Here is a 10,859-nt window from a genome sequence, read left to right as displayed (position 1 = left end):
TCACATCAATCACTTATTTTGTATTTGCTGTCTTTTTCTATAAATAACAAACGATTGTTATAGAAAAATGACAGCGAATACAAAATAAGTGATTGATATGATCGTTCATGGGTATTCTTTCATTTTTCCGACTGTAACAAGATAGGATATTCCCGTAGCGCAAATACGTCCGAGTTCGCGCATCGCATGACGTAACTGGAGACCGGAATTTGAATTCTTGTTGTTAGCTTATAGTCCAGGCCCAGGCTATATCGTCGCCCCCGTTAGGTAACATTCCGATTCGATTTTGTTGCACAAACTCACTTAAAAAGAGTTCCTTATAACAAATACACAGAGTGCAGGGAGGTGCCGCGGTCGAAAAATTGTTTAATTAATTTTTTTAAACAAATTCAAATTATCAATTTTTTCACTTCAAAAAATCAATTTTTTCACTTTTTTTTTAATTCTTTGGGTCATCATGAGCCAAAAAGGTCTCTTGTAATTTTTCTCTAAAATAGACTGTTTGTTGAGTTATATTCGATTTAAAATTTGAAAAACGCGAAAATGGCCATTTTCAAGGCTTAATAACTCGGTGAAAAATTATTATTATGAAAGTCAAAAAGTGACTGAATCAAAGTTAAAAGCCCCCCCTACAGGATTCTGAAGAAATTTTGTCATTACTTTATTACTGAGCTGTTATTTTTAATTGCTAACCAAGAGCGCTAAGTGAGGCGGCCGTCAATGTGAGTGCAAGTGAGATGCACCATTAGACGGCCGGAATGGTGCATCTCTCTCGCACTCACTATTGACGGCCGCGTATATGCAGTTAGCGCTCATTGTTAATAATGAAAAATAACAGCTTAGTAATAAAATAATGACAAAAATTTCTTCAGGATCTTGTAGGGTGGCCTTTAAACTTTGATTTGGTCACTTTCTAACTTTCACAGTAATAATTTTTAACTGAGTTATTAAGCCAATTATGGCGAATTTCGCGTTTTTCAAATATTAAATCGCGTATAACTCGACAAAAATAAATTTTAGAGAAAAATCTAAGAAAATTGAACAAATCGAAAAAATTCATGTTTTGAATTTGTTTAAAAAAATTGTTTAAACAATTTTCTGACCGCGGCCACCCGCGGCACCTCCCGGCACCCTGCGGATTTGTTATAAGGAACTCTCTTTTAGTAAATTTGTGCAAAAAAATCGAATCGGAATAATTTACCTAACGGAGGCGACCATACAGGCTGGACTATACAACCGCGAGCAATTCAAACTAGTCGGAAATCATTCGGTCATTACGAACCATTACGAACTTGGGTCTCCAGTTACGTCACGACTCCCTTCTCTTCGAGATGCGCAATATACAGGGTGTAACAAAAATACAGGTCATAAATTAAATAACATATTCTGAGACCAAAAATAGTTCGAATGAACCTAACTTACCTTTGTACAAATATGCACGTAAAAAAAGTTACAGCCGTTTAAAGTTAAAGTTACAAAATGAAAATCGATTTTTTCGAATATATCGAAAACTATTAGAGATATTTTATTGAAAATGAACATGTGGGATTCTTTTGGGTTTTGTTCTCATAACTCTTTTGTGTACGTTCCAATTAAATTATCATTGTGATACCATCAGTTAAATTGAATATTTTTAAAAAAAATTTGCGTCTTAATATTTTTTCGATAAGGCAGTTTTTATCGAGTTGCGGCTTTTTTTTTTAATATATTTACATACAAATTTTATGGGGGTTTGTTCCTTTAAACCCCCAAATGTTTGTGTACGTTCCAATTAAACTATTACTACGGTACCATTAGTTAAACACAGTGTTTTTAAAACTTTTTTGCCTCTTTGTATTTTTTCGATAATGCACCTTTTATCGAGATATGGCTTCTTTTTTAATATGGTTTAAAATATACCTAAATATGTAAATCATAAAGAAATTTTCATATTATTACCAAGTCTCCATAATCGTACTCAACCATATTACATAAATATGTGGTGGATTTGGCAAATATTCAAAATATCTCGATAAAAACTGACTTTTCGAAAAAGTACTAAGAGGCAAAAAAGTTTTTAAAATATTGTGTTTAACTAATGGTACTACAAGAATAATTAAATTGGAACGTATACAAAAGTTTGGGGAGGATTAAAGGAACAAAAACCCCATAAAATTTTTCTGGGGTTTATAAATTTCACTATAATTTTTTCTTAAGATACTACTGCCATAAGAATGCCACATATCTATTTTCAATAAAAAATCTCTAATAGTTTTCGATATATTGGAAAAAATCGATTTTCATTTTGTAAATTCAAAGGGCTGTAACTTTTTTTAGGTGCACATTTGTACTAAGGTAAGTTAGGTTCAATCGAACTCTTTTTGGTCCCAGAATACGTAACTAAATTTATGACATGTATTTTTGTTACACCCTGTATTATCTTGTTATTTATAGTATCATGGGTAAGCGCAAAATTGCGGTACAATGCTTTTTAAATGCATTCATTTTTTTTTAAATTTTCAACAGGCTGTCGGTCTAGACGGCCCAGTTGGCTGAGGCGCAGTCGATCGACAAGTTTAGTGGATTTGCGATCGAGGTTCGAGCTTCAGCCAGGTCATTTGAAATTAATAAAAACGCCAACGTCGTAGTATAAAATTCAATAGAATCTACGACTTGGTTTGGAATAAACTGCATGGCGTCTGATTGGCCTATGGAGGAGCGGTATGGCAAGGGATAAGGGCTTGCGTCTTGGTGATACTGCTTCATAGACAGGGCCGGACTGGCTCATCTAAAAGGCGCCAACCCAAATTCTAAAAAGGGCGCCAACCTAATCTCTGAAGAAAGGCGTTAGACCTCCCCCCCCCTCCTAAAGTTTTTACATAAAATTTTTTTGAAATCCTAATGCGTTGTACAGTAAATCAATATTGTTTGTGAATATTTTTGTTATATTAAATTTACTTCGGAATAAACTTATTAAGATGCCACAAAAATATAGCTTCAGATTCCCAGTAGGTACCTATACCTTTTAATCCGTTACGCTCTAACTACTGCTACAGAATAATATATTACTACTACTACTATCGGTTTACAGAATTCTTCGACGCCTTCCGACTACTAACAACCCTTCTTCTCTGTTTTATACTTTAGTTATATCATTATATGGGTTAGATTTAGTTATATCACCTTTATACCATCCTTGGGTTATAAACTTTCATTCGACACCTCATTCGTCGTTCTACCTGGTATAATGACGGATGAGTTGTGTTTACGGATGGACAAACGGACGTGGATAATAGGGCTTTTCATTCATAGTCATTTATTGTTTCGAGCTTTTGTCATATGTCGAATAATCCGTGTATATTAATATTATACACAGATTATACAACATATGACAGAAGCCCGAAACAAATGACAATCGATGAAAAGCCCTATTCACTGTGTGCAAGTACTTGGAGGGGATACGAGAAACGATCGTGCGCGAATAGCGGAGAAATCTTGCAACTTTCTTAATATATATATTTCTTAAAAATAATTCATATTGTTAATTCAAATTGTCAAATTGACGTATATTTCATACCTACTGTCATTGAAGAAAATGGGATTTCGCAAATGATGTGTTATGAATTATTGTAAAAATTATACATATGTTGCTCCACAATATTGATATGATATGCAATTATTAAAGTGAATTTAATTAATGGTATTTTGCTTGTAGTAGAATGTTAACCTTTTAATAACCTAACCTCAATCTTACTTTTCTTCTTATTCTTTTTTGGGCTATGGCCTTGACAATTATCCAGTAACCAGGACTAATATAATTGGCCAATATAATTAAAAGTGCTAAAAATGTTGCCGAGCTATGAAATCAGGTGTCGCTTTTCCGAACTTGCACGGTCCCAATTCAACGTTTTCACATTTTTTTCGAAATGGGTGAAAACCATAGACATAATAAGGATAGACAAGGCATACTGAGTAAAATAGCGTAACACGCGGGCAGTCGATCGGTGGTCTCTCTAAAGGCCGCGTCCCACCATCAAATAATTTGATCAAACTGGTTTGAGCAAAATGAAAGTGACAGTTAGTGACGTCACATCCTGAGTGTTCATTGTGGATAATAATGAAACATTTTAATTTTAAATAAATTACAAACAAGTTAGACAACTCAATACAAAAAATTTGATTAAAACTAGACTGATAGTGAGAGCACAGATTTTTAGAATTTCAAAAAAACTGCAATTGTGACGTCACTTTGACATACTTCCGGAGTTTGCTCAAACTGTTTGATCAAATTATTTGATGGTGAGACCCGGCCTTTACTCTTTTTACAAAGCGATCCCGCACATGTTACAGACGAAGATGGCTAGACCACTCAAAGTGAATATTGACCAATGATGTCCTTGATGCCCATACCTTACCTAGTCTATTTTTATTATGTCTATGGTGAAAACAATATTTTACATAATATGTTATATTATAATAATTATAGATATATAGTCCGTTCTTTAACGGTAAAATATTGCAAAATCTCTAAATTTTAAAGAACCGCTTGGATTGACATGAAATTTGGCATACACATAGCTAACAAGTCAAAGAAAATAAGTGATATTGTGCCGATATGTGCTTTTACCCTGGGGGCGGTTTTCACCCCCTTTTGGGGGTGAAAAAATATTCGTCCAAAGAAAGTCAGGAAATGGATAAACTGGCTAATTTTAAGTAACTTTTGTTCTATAGAGTTTTTTCACTAAGTCAATACTTTTCGAGTTAGTTGGCAGTGAATATGTTCATTTTTTCAACAAAATAACCACGCTTTTAGACGGTTTTTCGCAAATAACTCAAATAGTAGATAAGTATTTTGTCGAAAAAACATTTGTAGCAAAAATATAGCCTGTAAAATTTTTTAAAAAACGGTGTATATATCACGTCTCTACACCTAGTAGAAGCAGAGTTATAGCTAATAAAAAATAGGTTCATATTCGTCAAATTCCAAATGGAATACTTTAACGTGAAATAACCAAAAATGAAGCACATTTCGGGTAAAACTCATTACAACTTATTTAAAGTGTTTAAAAAAAGCTTTATTTTTGTTTTATAAAAAAAATTTCTAGCATCAAAATTAAACAAGTTACGCTCAAAATAAAGTTAGTCCCTTTTGGTTTTGGTAAAAAAATCGAGAAAATCACCCCCTAATTAGTATCTTAAATGAACTTAATCGTTACGACTTCACAAGTTTCTTGACTCGTGTATATATTGTTTATATGATCTGTAAGTTTCATCGGTTAAAAGTCCTTATTATTGAAAGGGCTGTAGTCAAAAGGGGTTGAACGAGTCACTGATCACGAATGTATGCAAATTTAGAAACACCAAATCTTAATCAATTTTTGTCTAACAGAAAAACAAAAAAGTACATGATTTCAGAAAAGCAAATCTGACTTTTTTTTTGTTTTTCGAGATTTTTGGTATCTCTAACAATTTTTAAGTTATTTTGAAAAAAAGCATATTTTTCAAAATATAAATTTTTAAAAATTTTACTTTGAAACCAAATTTTTTCAAAAATAAGCACTTTGAATCGATGAAACTTACAGATCATATAAACACAACATAAGTAAAATAATTTGTGGAGCGGTAACGATTAATTTCATTTAAGTTGCTAATTAGAGGGTGGTCTTCCCGATTTTTTTTTTTTTTGAAAAAACAAAAGGGACCAACTTTATTTTGAGCGTAACTTGCTTAACTTTAATGCTAGAAACTTTTTGTAAAAACAAAAATAAAGCTTTTTTAAACACTATAAAAAAGTTATAATGGGTTTTCCCCAAAAAGTGCTTAATGTTTTGGATATTTCACGTCAAAATATTCTATTTGAAATTTGGCGAATATGAATCTATTTTTCATTGGCTATAGGTAACTCCGGTTCTACGAGATCCAGAGACCTAACGCGTACACCATTTTTTTACTTTTTTATAAGCTATATTTTTGCTAAGAACGTTTTTTTCGACAAAATACTTACTTTTTGAGTTATTTGCGAAAAAGCCTCTAAAAATGTGGTTATTTTGTTGAAAATTCACTCGCTGTTATTCACTCGCAACTAACTCGAAAAGTGTTGACTTGGAGAAAAAGCTCTATAGAACAAAAGTTACTTAGAATTAGTCAGTTTACCCATTTCCGGATTTATTTTGAATATATATTTTTTCACTCCCAACAGGGGGTAAAAGCCACCCCCAGGGCAAAAGCACACATCGGCACAATATCATTTTTTTTCTTTGACATGTAAGCTATACGTATGCCAAATTTCATATCAATCCAAGCGGTTCTTTAAAATTTAGAGCAAAAACCGTGAAAGAATGGACTAATATTCGTTCGAGCTATCGAGTTAGAATCCCAAACTCGATGGTTCTAATAGCCCGAGCTAAGTAAAGCCTTCTGCTTTCTAGTCAGTCACTCTCAGAGACATGTTAACCGTAGACAAGGCATACTGAGCTTGAGCAAAAAAGCGTAACGCGCGGCAGTCGATCGGTGGTCTATCCATCTCTTTTTACTAAGCGATACCGCTCATCATATGACGGACAAAGATAGATAGACCACTCAAAATGAATATTGACCAATGGCTTCCTTGATATCGGCGTTACACCTCGATGCACAGGGCGGCCCATAACGAGCCTAATCTACAGGTTCTTATATCTATGGTCACTCTACCGTTTGAGCATGTTTGAGCTTTCCAGAATGGACCGTGATAGTCGTGACATAGCCACCTTTACTTAACAAGCCATGAAGTTGAAATTTGGCAACATCTATTGGTAGACCGATTAATTCTGACAGTTCTCATTTGTTTTTAAATAATTTTCACTGTATTTACAGAGAAACTGAAATATTTTACAATATTTCGTGCTCTAAATTATAAAGAACATTTAAAGGTATGTTATTAAGATGATTTTAGTTCAATATAATATATTTTTATATAAACTTGCGTGCATATAGAAATCCGTCCACTTAAAAATTTTTAATGTCTTATATTTCCTAAATCTGTTGGCAGATTTAAGTGATTTTTTAATATGTTATAGCCTAATTCTTTTACAATACCGCTGTAATAATATTGTTGCTAACCAGTTAAATTTTTATGGTGTACCGGGCATTTATAAAATACTGAAATTAAAACCCAACTATAGACTCCGGTTTTTTAAACATTCTGTTTTTTTGATTAATTCGCTTATGTTTAACAACTAGATTTGTTCTTTATCAATTTAGGGTGTTTCTAAATAAATGCGACAACCTTTAAGTGAAAAAGAACAAAATGTAAAATTTTGACGCCTGTATTTTAAATGTAATCATTTTTTTCGAATCCTGAGAAAACTAACAAGTATTTTTGAAATATTTTGTTGAATACCCAGTAAAAATAAGCAACGGCAAATCTAGGGGATTTTTGTTATTGTATGATGTAGTTGGAAACAATGTTATATAAGTGTCAGATGTCAACTAGAAGTAAAACATGTGTCAAAAAGAAAAATAAATGTTGATTTTGATGTTTAAGTTATTTGTAGAATTATTGAGTTTTCTTTTAAAATAAAACTGACTAGAAGTACTTCGGTGTTTAATTAACATCCACGCAATTCTGCAAAACATCAGGTTATGGCCCAGATCACTTGTTTTCGTGAGTATTTCGCCAGTAAAAAAAGTCAGTGTTGAAGAGCCTGTGTCGGTAGTTTGCCGCGGCCAACGAAAATAAAAAAGAAAAGCTGAAAAAAAGGTGAAAAAGAAGCTCGAGTATATATACATAAAAAAAGAAAAACATAAATCCGAAAAATGGAAAATTCATCGGCTGCGTTGAAACTTAGTGGTGGTGACAACTGGGTAGCCTGGAAATTTCAAACAAGGGTAGTGCTAAAAAGCCGTGGTTATTATGACATAGTAATAGGAAAGTCTGTGAGACCGAGCACTACTGGAGATGACCAAAAGAAATGGGATGCTGGTGATTCAAAAGCACAAGAATTTATAGTAACCAGAATAGAGCAAGGCCCTATGACACACATTTTATCCTGTGAGACCTCGAAAGATATGTGGACAAAGTTGAAGTCTGTCTACGACAAAGAGTCAGAGGTGAGCATTCATTTAATGCAACAAAAGTTTTTTCTCTTGGAGTTTTCATCAGGTAAAAATGTTGCCTCATTCATATCACAGCTTGAGGAGATAAAAAATAAGCTAAAGCAAGCTGGTGAAGAGCTGTCCGATAAAATGATCATGACAAAAATACTTATGGCATTGCCAGAGGAATATAAGCATTTTCGGTCCGCATGGGAATCCGTACCATCTGATAAACAAACCCTAGATGAACTTACATCAAGACTACTTATCGAAGAAGAAAGAAGTAAGTCAGCACAGGGCAGCACAGCATTGGCGATGAAAAGTGATACAAGCAGAGAATTTAAAGGGCAAAAGAAAACCAGGTTAAAGTGCCATTTTTGTGGCAGAGGTGGCCATATTGCGAAAAATTGCTTTTTCAAGAAGAAAGAGAGAGATAATAATAGCCAGAAAGACATAAAAGTATGCAGTCAATGTAAAAGACGAGGACACAACTTACAAGAGTGTTGGTTTAATAAAAATAAAAATGAAAAACAACAGACAAGCAGAGAAGAAAATAAAATTGACAGTAATGCATTCATGGTATATACTGGGAGTAAGAAAAATAAAAATGAATGGTGCTTGGACACAGGAGCTAGCGAACATATGTGCTGGAATCAAGATCTGTTTGAAGAATTGATAGAGATAAGCTATAAAAAACAAGTAAAAGTCGGAAATGGAGAAAAATTACCAGTTAAAGGTATTGGAAAAATAACTCTATGGGCATTTAATGGTAAGAAATTTATAAAGTCAACCCTGTCAGATGTATTATTTGTGCCAGATTTAAAATTTAATTTATTCTCAGCTGGATGTGCCTTAGATAAAGGTTATAAGATGTTTTCAAACAATGAAAAATGTGAATTTTATAATGACAAAGGAGAAATAAGAGCATTGGCAACACGGGATAACAAATTATACAAAATGTTATTCTCACAAGAACAAAACACTGAAACCTTTGCAAATATTTTAATTTCGGAACGCACCCCTAACGAAAACTTGTCTGACGGTCAAGTTCAAGAAAACAGCTGTTTAGTAGATGTATTTTTATCAGAGTGTAATTCTGCAAAAACAACAGAAAGTTTGAGAGTTTGGCACTGCAGACTAGCACATCAAAATACTACATATGTGAGAAACTTTTTAAGGCAAAATAACATTGATTTTATAGACGAAAAATTCGTGTGTGAACAGTGTTTAACAGGTAAACAACACAGAATACCATTCAAGTTAAGTGAATCAAGAGCAAGTGAGCCATTACAATTAGTGCATACAGACGTATGTGGCCCTATGGAAGAAGAGTCTTTAGGGGGAAATAGGTATTTCCTGTTGTTAAAGGATGACTATACAAATTATAGGTACGCGTATTTCATGAAAAATAAATCAGAAGTTAAGAAACACCTTAAAAATTTTATATCATTAGCCGAGAGAGAGACAGGCTACAAGATGAAAACTTTACGATCAGATAACGGTTTAGAGTTTATGAACCAAGAAATAAAGGAGATGCTTGACTATCAAGGCATAAAACATCAGAGATCAGTAGTGTATACGCCTCAGCAGAACGGTAGGGCTGAGAGGGAAAATAGAACCCTAGTTGAATCAGCCCGAACTATGATACAAGGGCAAAAGTTGAATAAAAACTTGTGGGCAGAGGCCATACATACAGCAGTGTATGTTTTAAACCGAACAGGCCCTAGTAGCAGAAAAAATGTGACACCTTATGAATTATGGTACAAAAAGAAAGTCAATAATATTTCTACACTCAAGAGTTTTGGTTCTAGAGTATCAGTGCATGTCCCAAAAGAGAAGAGATTAAAATGGGATGCAAAAAATATGTTTGGTTTCTTTATTGGCTACAGTGAGGATGTAAAAGGTTACAAAATATTTGTCCCAGACAAAAATAAAGTTGAAATTCATCGAGATGTCATATTTTTGCCCGAGAAAACCATAGAAATAAAAAATGGGGAGACAGACATGAATAAAAACATACAGATGATATGTGAGGAGATAAAGTCAGAAGAAGATGACAGTGAAGCAGAAGAACCTCAAAATAATAGAGAAGAAAGCAGTGAGAGCGACCTCGAAACTGATAGCAGTATTGAAAATGTGAATGAAATAGAGCAGGAGCATGGATATGACCTGAGAAGACATATAAAAAGACCCTCAAGATATGATGATTATGTTCTGGATGATGACGAAATGAGTTTGTTGACTTTTAGTGATGATGAAGAACCCCAGACGTATGATGATGCAGTGGCCAGTAGTGAGTGTAAAAATTGGAAGAAAGCTATGCAATCAGAAATAAATGCGTTGCTAGAAAATGAAACATGGGAGTTTGTGCAAAGTAGTGATGGTCAAAAAGTCATTGAGTGCAAGTGGGTGTTCAAGAAAAAGAAAAATGAAAATGGTAAAGTAGTGAAATATAAAGCTCGTTTGGTAGCTAGAGGTTTTCAACAAATTGGTATGTGTTTTAATGATATTTATAGTCCAGTAGCAAAATTACCATCAATAAGGATTTTCTTAGCCATGTGTAATACTTTTGATATGAAAATTCATCAAGTAGATGTTTGTAGTGCATTTCTAAATGGGGATATTAAAGAAAATGTTTTTATTTCACTCCCAAAGGGATTTAAAGAAAAAGAGGGCACTATTTGCAAATTAAGAAAATCCTTATATGGTTTGAAAAGTTCACCTAAAAATTGGAATGACAAATTTCATAATTTGATGCAAAATTTGAGTTTTTCAAGATCTGAATATGAATATTGTCTTTATATTAA

This window comes from Diabrotica virgifera, chromosome 7 (assembly GCF_917563875.1).
Source record: "Diabrotica virgifera virgifera chromosome 7, PGI_DIABVI_V3a".
Taxonomy (NCBI): domain Eukaryota; kingdom Metazoa; phylum Arthropoda; class Insecta; order Coleoptera; family Chrysomelidae; genus Diabrotica; species Diabrotica virgifera.
This window is presented reverse-complemented; position numbering follows the sequence as displayed.